The sequence below is a fragment of the Chelonia mydas genome, chromosome 9 (genome assembly GCF_015237465.2).
Source record: "Chelonia mydas isolate rCheMyd1 chromosome 9, rCheMyd1.pri.v2, whole genome shotgun sequence".
Taxonomy (NCBI): domain Eukaryota; kingdom Metazoa; phylum Chordata; order Testudines; family Cheloniidae; genus Chelonia; species Chelonia mydas.
The window spans coordinates 99,327,503-99,343,534 of NC_057855.1; the positions used below are offsets into that span (position 1 = coordinate 99,327,503).

At 46.1% G+C, this 16,032-nt stretch overlaps 1 long non-coding RNA gene across 3 annotated transcripts; it reads right to left on the reverse strand.

Annotated features, from left to right (window-relative positions):
* Positions 1-272: 272 nt before the first annotated feature.
* On the reverse strand, positions 273-16,024 carry LOC119567039. Of its 3 annotated transcripts, none has more exons than XR_006284006.1 (5): positions 14,855-16,024; positions 7,033-7,096; positions 3,424-3,638; positions 1,479-1,681; positions 273-559 (listed from the first exon to the last, which is right to left on the reverse strand). It is a non-coding gene; the product is annotated as an uncharacterized LOC119567039 (long non-coding RNA). The 3 variants fall into 3 exon arrangements; XR_006284005.1 differs by having other exon boundaries at positions 1,492-3,018; XR_005226715.2 differs by lacking the exon at positions 7,033-7,096 and having other exon boundaries at positions 1,492-1,681.
* Between the last annotated feature and the right edge of the window lie 8 nt (positions 16,025-16,032).

Consider the following 16,032-nt stretch of genomic DNA (forward strand, 5'->3'; position numbering starts at 1 on the left):
TCGGATTCAGCATCCCGTAATCAGGAAAAGCCCCTTTGATGTTAATGGAGGTTTTGCCGAGGATTGGATTGTCAAGAAGTTCAGCAACAAAAATTCCAGCCTCCGTCTCCTGAGTTTTGATGTTTGATGATTGATGTATCTCAAATTTCCTGAATCGGTGACGGAGCTGTACTTAAAAGCAAATGCCAGCCGAGACTGGGAAATGGGATTATATAATACCAGTAAAATAATTCAGTCATGGCCTGCAAACAAATGATTTAACAGAAAGAAATCCCTTTTCCTCGATCAGTGTTTGGACTAGATCCGCCCGACACAATCATTCACCCTAGAGCTGGTCAAAAGAAGTACATGTTTTCACCAATATATTTTGAAAATTTTAATGGTTATTCACAATCGAAAAACTGCAACCTGCTCAAATTCAGCCCAAGATGTAGCTCACCCTTTAGTCTCTGCACTTTTCTTCTTCAATTCCTCCCAAATACTTAAAACATCTGTTCCAGAGTCTTATCCTGTACTCCTTCCCAAGAAGAATTCCACCAGAAGTCAGTCAGAGTGTTCCCTAAGTGAGAAATGAGGTGACAGGACGCCATTAGAATACCTGGTGTTAAATTTTATATTCCAACAAAATTTATTTATCAGATGAAGAGTTCTACACAATTTATGAGATGGGAACAATTTAGGAAAGAGTTCTGTGGCAAATACAAATCAAATGTCTAATAAAATGGTTTATAAGCAGTGTTAACCTATGCTAATATTTAGCACTTGCATTGTGCTTCCTATTCAAGGACCTCGAAGTGTTTTACAGAGGTGAGCAGGTATGATTAGCCCCCCATTGCAAAGATGGGGACCTGAAGCTCAGAAAAGTTAGGTGCCTTGCCCATGGTCATACAGCAAATCTGTGGCAAAGCCAATAACAGATCCCAGGCTAGTCTGCTTGACCATGCTGCCTACCTTCAGACTGTAATGTGGTGGTTAATCCTCCTCAACATTGAAACAGAGAGAGCTGCCTTTCTAACAATGTGGGCAGAGTTCTCTGATTAAGAATATTTGATATAGAAGAATAGTCATTTTATACTCAGTGCCAATAAAAGAATAAATGAGCCAACAATTATTCTGCAGCTCCTTGCAACAGCAGAAAATGATATACACATTTAACCCAGGCACTTAACAGAAATATGCTTTAAGTAGACAATTTTTTCATAAGATTAGATTTAAATAAGGGGGACCATTCTCAAGAGAGAGCTAGTCTGGAATTAAAGTGATATGGTTTATCTAGTTTGCCCTAGAAGCTAAGGGGGCGGGAGGGGAGGGGATGGAAACATGCTATCTAATCCCAAGTCATTTATATGGTTGCATTATTTTGGTGTGGAGTGTGTTAATGAGCTCATTCGGAGGAGGATGTAGAAAAGTACGTCCTGCCTAGAAAATGGTGATGACCCTATTTTAGTCAGCATTTGTCATGAGGCGGAGACGCAAACCTGCTTTGCAAACCTCTAACATGATGATTTCCACATGTGCTGGAAGTCTGAGCACAGCAGAGCTGCGGTGGGTTCAGAAAGAACATTGAGAAGTGGTTGGCTTCAGTGCTCCGGAGCTCCAGGCTGTGTACTGAAGGCACAGAAGTAACAGCCGAGCAAAAATGTCACTTGCCATCTCCCAGGAAATTCTGATATTTCAACATCTGTGTTTTGTCCAAAATCAGAAAACAAAGTTAAGATATTGAAATATTTACAGAATGAAAAGTTAGAAAAAATTTTAATTCAGAAATGACAATATTTTGTTTTGCCATTTTTTATATAAACAGTTTGTTAGTCCCAAATGGAAATGATCCATTCAGTTTGTTGACCTAAGGCAAAATGTTTTGTTTCAAGTCAGATCAACATTAAGCTATGGTGGTGCATTGCCTTGTGGGAGATGTTGTTTGGATTCCTGATGCCATTCTCCCCCATGCTCCCTGCAGGGTGGGCTCGCTGGCTGGACACCATCCCATTTGGTCAGAGGGGAAGTGTGTTGCATCATGGAAGATGTAGTCCAGCCAGGGATCCTAGTTTATATGAGATAAATGGAAGCATCAGGGATTCAAACTACGTCTCGCAAAGGCATTTCCCCATAGGAACCTGCATTTCAATGTAAAACGCAACGGTTGGCGTTTGTTCTTTCAAGCCCTAACTGGCTTAGGACCTGCCAGCTGGAGAGATGTCTCTCTCGCACGCCCCACGTGGCGGCTTCGCTAGGAAAACCGGTGTGTCTTTAGCCAGTGTTTGCCCTGCATGTCGCTTCTGCTCAGAATTACTTTGCTAAGTGTGCAGTGGGGCTGTGGGCAGGTGAACAGAAGTTTCTAATGTAGCGAAATGGTTAAATATAAAGTAGTCTGTGGTGCACAGAGAACGTCATGGTTCTAGTCAACAGGGGTGGCATAGGGTGGGCCGTGGCCAGGCCTCCTCCTGGGCTGAGCACGGCAGCCAGCTGTTCGTATCCTGTGAGTATCAGACTGAACGCCCCTCTAGCCTGGTCATATCTGAGAGGAGGAAAGAAATCTCCCTCCTTTCCCCCTCTATTCCTTTCCCTCTCCCTGGCCTGGCTTTTGTCACCTCTGCATTAGAATTGGGGAGCTGCCTCCTCGCGACTCCCTGCTCTTGGTTCTGATGCCTGCTGCAGCCCAGCCCAGAGCAGCCATTCCCGGGAAGCCAGGCGGCGCGGGGATGGCAGGTGTGCCGTTTGACGAGCGTTAGGAGCCGGGAGGAGATGGAGCATGCTCAATTGCTCGGTGCGCGGGCGGCCTTGTCAGCACCAGGAGCTCTGAGAGCCTCAAGCATTCTCAGCAAGGACAGACACGGCAGGGAGTTTAGCTGCTGAAACACAAGATGTCTCTACTGAACTGTGCAAACTGCAGTTTTTCAAAGGCTGATAACTTGGGCTGATTTAGGCAGATGTTCACGAGGATGACAAAAGCCACATACCTGAAACAAAGGCTGTCCCCGGCCAGATGCCCGTCTCTGCTCCAAAGCACAAAGCGCACTAGAGCCGTTCAAAGGAAAGGTCAGAGAATTGTTTAGCATAGACAAAAAAGTGTGTTTTCCCCCTAACCTCATTCTCCAAACTGGCCGAGCTGCTTTGGCCCCCCAGCAACCTCCGGCAGACATCTGGCATGGAACACTTCAGCCCAGTCCAAGCCTGGCTAAGTTACAAACAACTGGAAACGGCGTCTTACGATGGGATGTGATAAGCAACCTTAATCATAGACAGTGCTACCAGCCCCCCCATATAAATTCTTATACCACTGCTTATTACTGTAGTATTTGAGCACCTGCAGGTAGGGCATTAAATGATATGACCAAATGGCTCCTAAACTCTGTCCTGAATTGACCTATTATGTGTGTGTGCTTTCACCCAAAGGACACAGCACCACGTCTGCAAACTCACCAAAATACTTTCCTCTGCCCATCAGCATCACCTCTGTCTTGTTTGGATTCAGTCAACTGTACTTCATGCATGAGCTGATCTCTTCCAAGCATGGGGCCATCTTGGTGGTAGTGGCGTGGACCTAGATGGTGAAGAGTGGGTAGAGCTGTGTGCCATCTGCATATCGCTGCACGAGTCGGCATTGTCTGACCAGGGCACCCAGTGGCTGCGTATAGCTGTTGAACAGAACCAGTGAGAGAATTTATCTTAGACTCCTCCGGTGAGGGGTCTCATGGTGGAGGTGCAGTTTCCCATCACTAGCCCTCCAGGAAGGACTCAAACCATTTTTAGCACATTCCCCGGGCCTTCTCCCCTGCCACCTCTCTCGGTATATCATGGTCAACAGAGTTGAATGCTGCAGAGAGGCCCAAGAGGATGACAATGGAGGGCTGCCCTCTACCCACTGACAGTGGGAGATTTCCATCAGTGCCACTGAAACTGATTCTGTCCCAGGTCCTGGCCTGAATCCAGCTTGTGCCAGGTCTAGAATATTAGCTTTCAGGAGATGACCGTATAGTTGGCCTTTGGTTAGCTTCTCTAGGATCTTGCTCAGGGATGGGAGATTTGACACTAGGTGCGGGGTGGCAGTTCATGGGCCTATGGGGTGGCTACATGTTACTCACAAGCACCAAGGGAGGAAGATGCACAAATAACTCGATTTTCCGCTCTGAGTTCATCCTACAAAATAGCCCCCAAGGACCATGAGCACATGTGACTCAGACACGGGTATCCGCTCCAGGAATGCCCTAGAGAACACATGCTGAGCACCATCTCGCGCCTAATCTTTCCCGAAAGCGCTATCATTTGCACAGCCCTCCCGGCAGCCTGAAGTTTAAAGACCTTTTCAATACTGGGTTTATTTGTACAGCATTTCAAGGCCCTCTTAATGTAAACAAAGCATTGTACAAACAGCTGGCAAGCACGGACACTTATGAGCAAGCCTAAAGAGCAGGGCAATGTAAACAAACCACATGCAGAGGAGATATAGAATGCATATGAGACTTTTACTCTGGCTGCATTACCGTAACCCACTGAGGCAGCCAGGGAAGGGGGAGGCATGGTGGGTAATATTTTCATAGGCACCTAACAGGCCTTCTAGTCCTTTCCTCAATCTAAATGCTGCTGAGGATTTAACCGAGATGCTACAGTGATTGACAGACCAGGCATCATTAGAGTTTTAAAGGCACCAGAGAAATCAATTTTCTACATGTTAGTGTAGATAATAAGTTCAGAATCTGCAGCTGTTGGAGCACGTGGCCCAAATCCATTCCGGATGAGGTTTACACATGCGTGTGTGTGTGTATGCACACACACACACACACACATGCTCTCTCTTCAGAGATCAGAGCCCAGTTCCACCCTGTGTCAGGCTCATCCTGTAGCTCTTTCCATGCCACAGACTACGGGGTGGCCTAGGAACATCTCTCAAGAACAAGCCCACTGAAAGCAAGTAGGGTTGAGAATCTGTTCCTTTCTGGGCAAAAAAAAATGGCTTTTGTTGATTATGCATATAAACCTGGTTATCGGGCAGATGCAGGAGTTGGAAACGTGTGAGCAGCATAGTGCGGTACCCTGCGCATCTTGCATTCCTGTTTTATAGACTTGTCTGGAGGTGACACGGAGCAGCAGTGGGGAGAGAAGAAACAGGACAGGGAGGAGATGGCTTTCTAGTTAAGACACGGGACCTGGACTTGAGACCTGTGTTTGCTGCCTGCCTCTGCAATTAAAATGGGAACCCACTGAAATAGTGGCGATAGAAAGCTGGCCCAGGACTGGGTGATCTGCCAGTGCTAGATTTGGATATGTTTCTGCTTGGAGAATATTGTCCAGTATTAGTTTGAGAGGACAAGCTAAGTGTCACACTCATGGCCTAGCTAGTGGGGGGGAGTAGCAATATGCATTAGCCTCCATCAGCTGGAGCTGCTGCTGGCCGAGGGTACGGACTGCTCCTGCACTGGATTGCAATTGTGCAGCGAAGGCTAGCTCCGTACAGCTATTTTGTCACCAGGCCTAGGATGGCTCCAGTGATGTAGGTTTGGTTCACATGTTGGCTTATTAACCTGCACTCTCCAGAGCACTGAATGCGGCTCTGCACATCCGTAAACTCCCTGATTCAGCAGCAGCATTTCCTCACCCAGGTCAAGCAGGGCTGGGCTGGCTGAGGTGTTCAAAGCCACGAGGGCCGTTACTCTTCACTCTGTGCTCTTTGGCGGCTGAACATGTAAACTGGACGCTGCAGAATTGTTTTTAGTTGGTGACGTGAAGCAATTGAATAAACACTGCGACTCACCACGGTACCTGCAGGTAAACTGGGGGGTTGCTAAGCAACTTGGGTCCAGGCAATGCTGTCTGCCTAATTAGTCCCCTGGGTGTATCTTATTACAGAAGAACAAAACAGGAAAAGCCTTTGTCCAAATGATACACACAGAGGACATGATTCTGATCTGATTTGTACTGGTGTAAACCAGGATTACCACTACAGAAATTGCTGGAGTCTCACGTCAATTTACTCGGGTGTATTTGTGGAGATGCCACATCTAACGTTTTCAGCTGTAACTATTAAGACCGTAAGTTTAGCTCCCTCTTAAGCCAATTAGTCTTTCGGAGCAAACGTGCTTTTTGGAAGTTCTGTCTCGCTATCCACGCACACAATATACCATGGGTTTCTTATGGAGACCCTAACTTTCACTAAGACAAATTTTACACAACTTGCTTCAAACAGACTCCCATTTGAATAGCATGTACTGTACTAGGAGAATGCTTTGATTTTCTCAAAGGAACATATTGAAAATTCTCAAATCCAACTGAATGAAATAAGCAGGCTTCTGACAAGGATTCCACCTAAGCATATCTCCATTAAAAAGCAACATACCATATGCATATTACCATGGCACTTGGAGAGCTGATACAGTTAATGATGTATAAGCAGTTTTATTCTAGACCACTTGCATCAAGGAATTCTAACCGAGCCATTAAAGTTTGCTTTGGGCTAAAACTTGGCACAGAATTTCTAGCCACAGTTGATTATTCTGAATTAATCGTTGTATTAGAGATAGGGACATCAGTCTTTAGCGCAATCAGTCTGGTAGCCTTTGTGAACACTAAGTTCAAAACAAACTTAAAGTGTACATTTGGTGAGCCAATAAACCAGAATGCTGCAGCTGAACCTGCTAGGCACTAATCCAGGTGATGGGGTAATCTGCTCATTTTACTCCAAACTAAAAGCTGTTTTAAACTCGTAAGGATTCCAGAAGTGTCTTTGGAACAATTTTACCTTTTTGTTTTGTAGACCTTTCTCTGAAAAATGGTCAAATTTTTAAGAAGTATTGATTGCCAGGTTAAGGGCTCATTAATCATGTATATCTCTGCTCAGAACTCATTTTAATTTGTAACATCAACTCAAACATAGAAGAATATGCAGGGACATTTTTTTCTGGTATTGAGAGTTTTGGAGGCTTTACAACTCCAGCTAAAAATTGCATCTTCCTAGGTGCACTGCAGATTAGAGGGAGAAATAATCAGAAATACATCAGACTTTGGGGAGTTTGGATTACAACCTTAAATATATACCTTTGACCTGTTTCCAATAGTTGAGAAGGAAAGTCATCTCTTGTAGCCAAAGCCAGTCAGACACCTATGAATGTAACAGATGTCATGTAGATTGAAAGCTAGACAAAATGTAAACACGGATACAATAATTGCTGTCCAAAGGGTTTGGTAAATTTCAGCATATTGTACTTTTCTATGGATGAGAAAATGCAGAAATTCATTTGTCTGTTAATAGTTGCACAGAAATAAATGTATTTTCTGAGGTCTGCTGACAGTTATTCATCACACTTACCAATACAGAATGGATTAGTAACAAAAGAAGGAAAATCATTTGAAAAGGCAGGACAAATTGTCTGCCAACATACAATGGGCCATTAGTCCTTCCTGCGCCTGAATTCCACTTATGAGAAAGACATGGCCTAGCAGCAACCCATGTCCACAGATGTTAAATCTGCGGGGAGAAGGGGATGATTATAAAGAAAATTAAGGCTTTTCTCCAGAGACTATCCAAGAGAGAGTGAACTGAAGAGACCGGGAGAACATGGCCCTGGTACTGAAAATAAAACTAGTCATCGCTAAACTCTGCCACAATGAAGCATGCCAGTTGCCAGCCACAAACTGTCAGGACCAACTTTGAACCTGCTGAAGTTAAGATGAAGCCTTGACATTAGGTCAGAATATTTTTGATGAAATTTCATTGGGTCGAAGTTGAAACATTTCGCAGACTCGCCTTCCATCCTTACCCAAAGAAAGCAAAGAGCTGCCAACAAGCATCAATGGCCACTTTTCCAAGTCTGAACCAAGTCAGAACCCCCAAACAGCCACTTGTCAAACTCCCCTGCAAGCTGCCCGAATTCAGCCCCAACCAGCCGTCGCTAGCCCAAATGAAAGAGACCTGGCGGGGGAGGGAATATCTGTTACTGGACCAACTTCTGGTGATGAGAGAGACAAGCTTTCGATCTTCCAACGCTCCACAGCCAAAACTAAGGCAGCCATAATCAGACAGCACAAATGGCCACAATCCAACAGAGCCACCAGCCACACTAAGGTAAACATACAGCCAGCCAGCCGAACTACTGCACACTGCCTGGGTTACCTCCACCCAGCCAGGAGCAGCCCATCAGCAGGGGCTGCTTTCCATCTGCAAACCACGGGAAAGCCACAAGCTGCCCCGCCCTTCCAAAAGCCACTGTCCTTAAGCCACAAGCAGCCTATCAATAACGTCAGCTAAGGCCAAGCTACAACCTAATTCCAACAAGATCCAAGCTAAACTAACCCACAGACAGCGACATCAGTCCGAAATCACCTCACCCATTACAACAGTCTCCCCATGTTGGCCTGGATGCAGCACTCCTCTTGATGGACCGCCTGTTACCTTCAGTATATTCATCCCAGAATTCATGTACTTTTAGCTTTTGTTGTCACCCTTTGGCCAGAGGTAGGGTGACCAGATGTCCCGATTTTATAGGGGCAGTCCCGATTTTTGGGTCTTTTTCATATATAGTTTCCTATTACCCCCCCCCACACACACTCCTTGTCCCGATTTTTCACACTTGCTGTCTGCTCACCCTAGCCAGAGGTGGGATTTTCCTCTCCAAAGAAGAACTTCCAGAACACAGGTTAATGTGGTGGGGCAGGACTAATGCATCCCTCTGGAGTATATGGATTAGACTCAGTGTCTCAGGTACGGGCTGTGAGGACAGCAGGTCGATGTTTTATCATCAATTTTTTTTTGACATAATACGGCTGTTTGACTAACCCGGCATCTTCTTGTGAAAATATTCATGTTTGTCCAAGTTTTTCTGGTTTTTATCGACAATCTGAACGTTCTTTGGTTCTCAATGACACAAAGAGGGCCCTTGGTTTCAATTTGAGAAGTGCCTGGTTTCTGTGAGTGGAGAGTAGCTCTGTTGGGGAAATGAGCAGGAGATGGTTCTGACAGTTGAGTGGGTGAAGTCAAAAGCAAATTCTTCCTTTTGCTCTGGAATCTGTAATTATATCTACAGTGTGTTTCATAAACATTATGGGCCAGAGCCTCAGGTAGTGCAAGTTGGAGTCACTCCAGTCACATCAGGGGCCAATTAAGATGAAGTGCGGGTCTGGCCTCCGTGACTGAATCCTGAGAGGGGCTGAAATTCCCATTGAATGGGGCCCAGAATGCAGAAGAAATTGGCCTCCATCTTCTTTGTAGGGCTGATGTAAATGTAGACCAACGACCAACAGCTAAGATTTCGCGCTCAGACGGCTAAAGCAGATAACTGCATCTGGAGTGCAGAGCATATTGCTGTGATGCCTACTTCATATTTGTGAATTGGGCATTGAGTTGTTATATGGTCCATGGTCTGTTCGGGGTGACCACATTCACAAACTGGAAAGTCTTTAATTTTCCATTTGTGCAGCAAGTATCCACATCTGCCGTGGTTTGTGCGGCTACGGGTTAGGGTTGCCCATGAGCTGCGTGGGGGGTTGAAGCCAGAGATCTTTGGTGTGGGGTCTTTCATGAGGTGTGTGTTTGTGACTTCTTATGAACTCTACTTGGCTTTCCAAGATTCAGCAGGGTCAGTTTCACCCTGATGAAACTGGCAGTATCCAGACTGCAGTGATTGGTGGTCCCCATGCATGCCTATCGGAATGCACTGGGATTTCCATGAAGTCACTGGGAGTTGGTTTCTTACCCACCTTATTGATTTCAGAGCAAACCCATGCTTGGTTTGATCTCACCTTCCTACAGCCCTGAGTTACCTTCCTATCCTGCTCGTACATCTCACACAGTGACTTGCATTGACATCACCTGATCTGAATTAAAGTAAATGAGAACGTGAGCAAGATTTGGCCCTCCCAGGAAGAGGGAACTGTGTATTCAACCGGTGAGTTGGTACAGTGGAACCGCGGAGCACACTTTAAGCACGCACATCCCTGTGGGAGCAGAGGAGGCACTGCCTGCTTTTGTCTGGTTGCTTTTGTGTTGAATTACATACACTGGTTTTTGCTGAAATGCTCCAGGCATAGCTGCAGAACAAAATGGAGCGTCGTTTGGGTCTAGTGCTGCAGAATGTCCCAAGATTAACTTCAGATTGAAAAGGTGCAAACAGGTGGAGCAGACAGCCTGAGACGGCAGCAAGCTCTGAATTCTCCAGCATTTCAATAATCCAGAGCCCGGGCGCTTCTCAGAGATCCCGTGATGTAGCTCTGCTAATGTGACACAGCAGCAATATGTAGTGTCCCATATCTTTGAACCAAAATAGTTCTCATCTGGGTGTCCTCTCTCATGGGCCCCCGTCTCCCAGACGGGAAAGCCTCCACTCCCAAAGGTGCCTGCTAATTCATCCCGTGGGGCATGGCTAATCCCCCGGTGGATCCACAGGAGGTGAGGAGCATCCGAGAAGGTCCTTTGGCTTCTCTGCTACCACCTGGGCTCCGAGTTCCCTGCCAGCACACAGAGAGCCTGGCTCCTGCAGGGGCTGTGTTTCCAAGGGGTCTCCCTGCCACGGCTGCCCCTGCAAGTCCCCACCCCTCAAAGAGGATTTGCACTGTACGTCATGTTAACTTCGTTTTGTTTCCCACGCGGGCCTGGGATGGAGAGACCGCAGAGGAGCCCACACGGTTCCCCCTTTCTACAAGTCTCCAGCTTTGTAGAGAGAAAACTGCGTGGAGGGATTAGAACGAGTTTGGGGGAAGAACACGATGCGGAGGAGAACTGTTCCCTTCTGCAGACGCCCCTATACAGGTTAATCTGAGAGGGCACGCGGTGCCAGCCAGATTCCTGCTTTCCCTGTTATCTTGCTCTGCTCTGCACATAATTCCCTCTGATCAGCCGCTAGAAGGCATTTAACGTTACTGAGTCAGTTACTGGGGACAATGCTTTTGTTTCATGTCATTGAAGGATGCCAGTTTCCCTTAATGCTCATCTAGGTTACCTCCATCTCCTTTGTGCTAGTGAGGGAGTAAGTTCTGAGGGATGCATCCTCTGATCACTAGAGTACAAGAGTTTGGCAATAATGGACCATCTTCATGGTGCACTGAGCCTGAAAGACCCCAAAGCACAGTGAGGATCACTTCCTCAGCCCTGGAATGCAGCCACCCAGGGGGCGGACGAGAGCACAGCCTAACAAGCTGTCGGCCCAGTTCTCCGTTGCCTGGCACCTTGTGTAACCATTCACACCTGTGCAGTGGCACCACTTTGCGGTGGTGCACACGACTATGCAAGGCAGGGGAAAATCAGGCCCTGGAAAGCTACATAAGCAAAGCCATGAGATCTTTGCTGATCACAAGTGGTCAGACTCTCATCCAAAACACACCAGCTTCGGCAGCTCAGCACCTTCGAATACCACGGGACGGTGATTCAGGGGAATTCGGCCACCTGCTGGCTCGTATGGACGGGACCCCGCGTCCTGCGGCACACTGGTGTTCCGTCCAAGCAGGCAGCTCTCGGGGCGAACAGGCAGAGCTGTAATGTGCAATGGCTACCGTAGGATCCAAGCAAGTCTCTGTTTAGAAGCTAAGAACTTCTTGTTGCAGGTTGTAAAAGATTTTTGTTTGTTAAAAGCCTGATATAAAAATCCCCCTTCCTGGGTTAAATACCTCACCCTGCGGTAGCTTCAAACCTCTGGATTGATTTCTTGTTGTGGTGTGAAATGGGAAACGTATCAAAAGAGAAAGCAAAAATGTCTCTTAAATTTGGCTTTTTAGCTGTATCAGTGTTTGCTGAAAAATAACCCAGAATTTCTGGGCAAATGTCGCTGAGTGGATAGTTTCAGTGAACTTTGCTGTTATATGAGTAAAGTGTGCTGAGCCCCTGTTGCAGTCTTCCATGATTTCACCACTTTGCAATGCAGCCCGTATGATAACACACACATTTGTTAAATCACTTGGTAGAGAGGAGCGGTATAAGATATAGGTAACGCTATGCATATCCTGCCTTCCAGCTGTCTCTTGCTAAGCACAACATGTCGAAAAATGTAGCCAACTGCTGTAAAAAGCTGAAATCTTGCAATTTTCAAGGGTAGGGAGTGGCTATTTATTTATTTATAGAACTAAAATGAATTAGCAAATTAAGCAACGGCGTTAGCCTAGCTAACTGCTTTTTAGTTCTTTTGCATGTTCTAGGTTTAAAGATTACTTTCTCAATTGTTGCAAAATGCAACCAGCAATTTCTGGGAGTGCTGTGTAGAAATACATATCAAGCATTTCCATTTCCATAGTTTTGTAAACATTGTGAACCCAAGTCAGCACATCTGAATCAAAGAGATTTCACGGTGACAGATTGAGATGCAGGAACATGTTTGTTTAAATATGGTTTAAAAAAACCACAAAAATGGGACCCAGTCCTTGAAGTCCTTACACTGACAACATTCACAGATTGCCAGATTGGGCCTATCATCAGATTTTAAAAAATGAGTTTCTCTGCAAATGTATTATTCAAAACTGCAAGTGCCAGTGGAAAAAACAGCATTTGTCAGGGTTTTTACATGACTCAGATGGTATGCAGACCAGTGAGCAGTTAAAAACACGCTTAGGCTAAATAGTCCGTTCTTTAAGTTTCCTTTGCACATCTCTGTGCTCATAGAATGATAGAATCATAGAATATCAGGGTTGGAAGGGACCTCAGGAGGTCATCTAGTCCCACCCCCTGCTCAAAGCAGGACCAGTCCCCAATTAAATCATCCCAGCCAGGGCTTTGTCAAGTCTGACCTTAAAAACTTCTAAGGAAGGAGATTCTACCACCTCCCTAGGTAACGCATTCCAGTGTTTCACCACCCTCCTAGTGAAAAAGTTTTTCCTAATATCCAACCTAAACCTCCCCCACTGCAACTTGAGACCATTACTCCTTGTCCTGTCATCTGCTACCACTGAGAATAGTCTAGAACCATCCTCTTTGGAACCACCTCTCAGGTAGTTGAAAGCAGCTATCAAATCCCCCCTCATTCTTCTCTTCCGCAGACTAAACAATCCCAGTTCCCTCAGCCTCTCCTCATAAGTCATGTGTTCCAGACCCCTAATCATTTTTGTTGCCCTTCGCTGGACTCTCTCCAATTTTTCCACATCCTTCTTGTAGTGTGGGGCCCAAAACTGGACACAGTACTCCAGATGAGGCCTCACCAATGTCGAATAGAGGGGAACGATCACGTCCCTCGATCTGCTCGCTATGCCCCTACTTATACAGCCCAAAATGCCATTGGCCTTCTTTGCAACAACGGCACACTGTTGAGTCATATCCAGCTTCTCGTCCACTGTCACCCCTAGGTCCTTTTCCGCAGAACTGCTGCCGAGCCATTCGTCCCTAGTCTGTAGCGGTGCATGGGATTCTTCCGTCCTAAGTGCAGGACCCTGCACTTATCCTTGTTGAACCTCATCAGATTTCTTTTGGCCCAATCCTCCAATTTATCTAGGTCCCTCTGTATCCTATCCCTACCTGCCACCGTATCTACCACTCCTCCTAGTTTAGTATCATCCACAAATTTGCTGAGAGTGCAATCCACATCATCCTCCAGATCATTTATGAAGATATTGAACAAAACCGGCCCCAGGACCGACCCTTGGGGCACTCCACTTGATACCGGCTGCCAACTAGACATGAAGCCATTGATCACTACCCGTTGAGCCCGACAATGTAGCCAACTGTCTACCCACCTTATAGTGCATTCATCCAGCCCATACTTCTTTAACTTGCTGACAAGAATACTGTGGGAGACCGTGTCAAAAGCTTTGCTAAAGTCAAGAAACAATACATCCACTGCTTTCCCTTCATCCACAGAACCAGTAATCTCATTATAGAAGGCGATTAGATTAGTCAGGCATGACCTTCCCTTGGTGAATCCATGCTGACTGTTCCTGATCACTTTCCTCTCGTGTAAGTGCTTCAGGATTGATTCCCTGAGGACCTGCTCCATGATTTTTCTGGGGACTGAGGTGAGGCTGACTGGCCTGAGGTTCCCAGAATCCTCCTCCTTCCCTTTTTTAAAGATGGGCACTACATTAGCCTTTTCCCAGTCGTCCGGGACTTCCCCCGATCGCCATGAGTTTTCAAAGATAATGGCCAATGGCTCTGCAATCACAGCCGCCAACTCCTTTAGCACTCTCGGATGCAACGCATCCGGCCCCATGGACTTGTGCACGTCCAGCTTTTCTAAATAGTCCCAAACCACTTCTTCCTTCACAGAGGGCTGGTCACCTCCTCCCCATGCTGTGCTGCCCAGTGCAGCAGTCTGGGATCTGACCTTGTTCGTGAAGACAGAGGCAAAAAAAGCATTGAGTACATTAGCTTTTTCCACATCCTCTGTCACTAGGTTGCCTCCCTCATTCAGTAAGGGGCCCACACTTTCCTTGGCTTTCTTCTTGTTGCCAACATACCTGAAGAAACCCTTCTTGTTACTCTTAACATCTCTTGCTAGCTGCAGCTCCAGGTGCGATTTGGCCCTCCTGATTTCATTCCTACATGCTCGAGCAACATTTTTATACTCTTCCCTGGTCATTTGTCCAATCTTCCACATCTTGTAAGCTTCTTTTTTATGTTTAAGATCCGCAAGGATTTCACTGTTAAGCCAAGCTGGTCTGTATCTGATTATATGTGTTCATGAATCCGCTGCTAAAAGAATATAAACCCCTGGTGCCACTATGCTTGCCCCTACCACAGGTTTGCACTGGGTAGTAATAAAATATCACTCTACAAAAAAGTCGTTGTGGAGCAGCGCAAGTTACTACACACATAACACACATGGCTCAAACCCACACAGGCAAAGAAGTGAAAAGTTAACAGCACGCTCCTCCCACTATGAGCACACACCTTGCCCTTAGCGCAGCTGCTACAGACGCAACTTTCACTCCGCTCCCCACCTCCACACACCTCGTTTGCAAACGACCCCCTACTAGCCCCTCTGAGCAGTAGGTGTGTGGTGCTGGGAAGGGACCGTTCGGGAAGGCAGGCGGCGGAGGGCTGACGGGTGGCAGAGTTGACGCTGCAGTGTGTGGTCGTAGAGGAGCAGAAGATCATGTGATTCCAGATGTTATCCCCTTTGTGCAGAAATGCAGTGATTTGTCCAAGGTTGTATCGTACCTCAGTGGTAGAAGTGCAGGGACCACATTCAGTGCCGGTGCAATCTACCACAGCTCCATTGACACAAAGGAGCTGCTCCAGCTTCCACTCGCAGTGGAATGCCCACATACCTTCTGATACCCGGCGTGAAGAGATGTTGCCTCCTGCATTTGCTGTGTATTTTTAAAAAGTTCCTCCTTCATCACCCTTTATCTTGGGGTAAAAGCCCGGATCCTAGCGTGGGCCGGGAGCTCCCAGGTAGCACTGGCTATCTGTGACAAAGGCACGAGCAAAGAACAAATTGATGCAGATGCTAGCAACGCAGCCACTCAAAGGGACTACCTCCTGGAGACATTGGTGTCATGTGGAATGAAGATTATAAATGGTTGAAGAAGGTTTGGGACCAGATTTAGTACAAATCAAAGGATGTGAATAAATGTTGGGTGGCCTCAATCTTGTCAGAACATCGGTTTAGAATAAAGAGAGCAGGTTATAAAAATTATATCCACTTTTATTTCCAAAAAAGGGCTTTGTGATAAAACAGCAAATTTTCATAACAAAATGAAGGTTTTTGTTTAATTTTTTTGGCTTTGAATTGAAAAATCTGAACACTGACAATTTTTCAGTTTTCAATACCCAGAAATGACTTTTGGAGTTCTGCTTTTTTTTTAATGAAAACCAAAAAGTCCCATGAAAAAATGTGACAAAACCAAAACCTTCTTGTTTTCTTTTAATGCTTTCATAAAAAATAGAACACATTTTCAGCTGCAAGGGTGTTTGTGTCTGGGTGCTGTATGAGTCCGGTCGAGTGGAGACTCCATGCCAGAGGGTGGTATAAATAAAGTCAAAGATATGATTTGCTTTTGCGGGTACTTTTTAACTTACTGTAAACCGATAGGAGGACTGGGGATGTGGGCGTGGAATGATATCAGCCAATCACAGCACAGCTCAGGGCTCACACCCTATTGCAGTAACCCGCACAGGTCCAT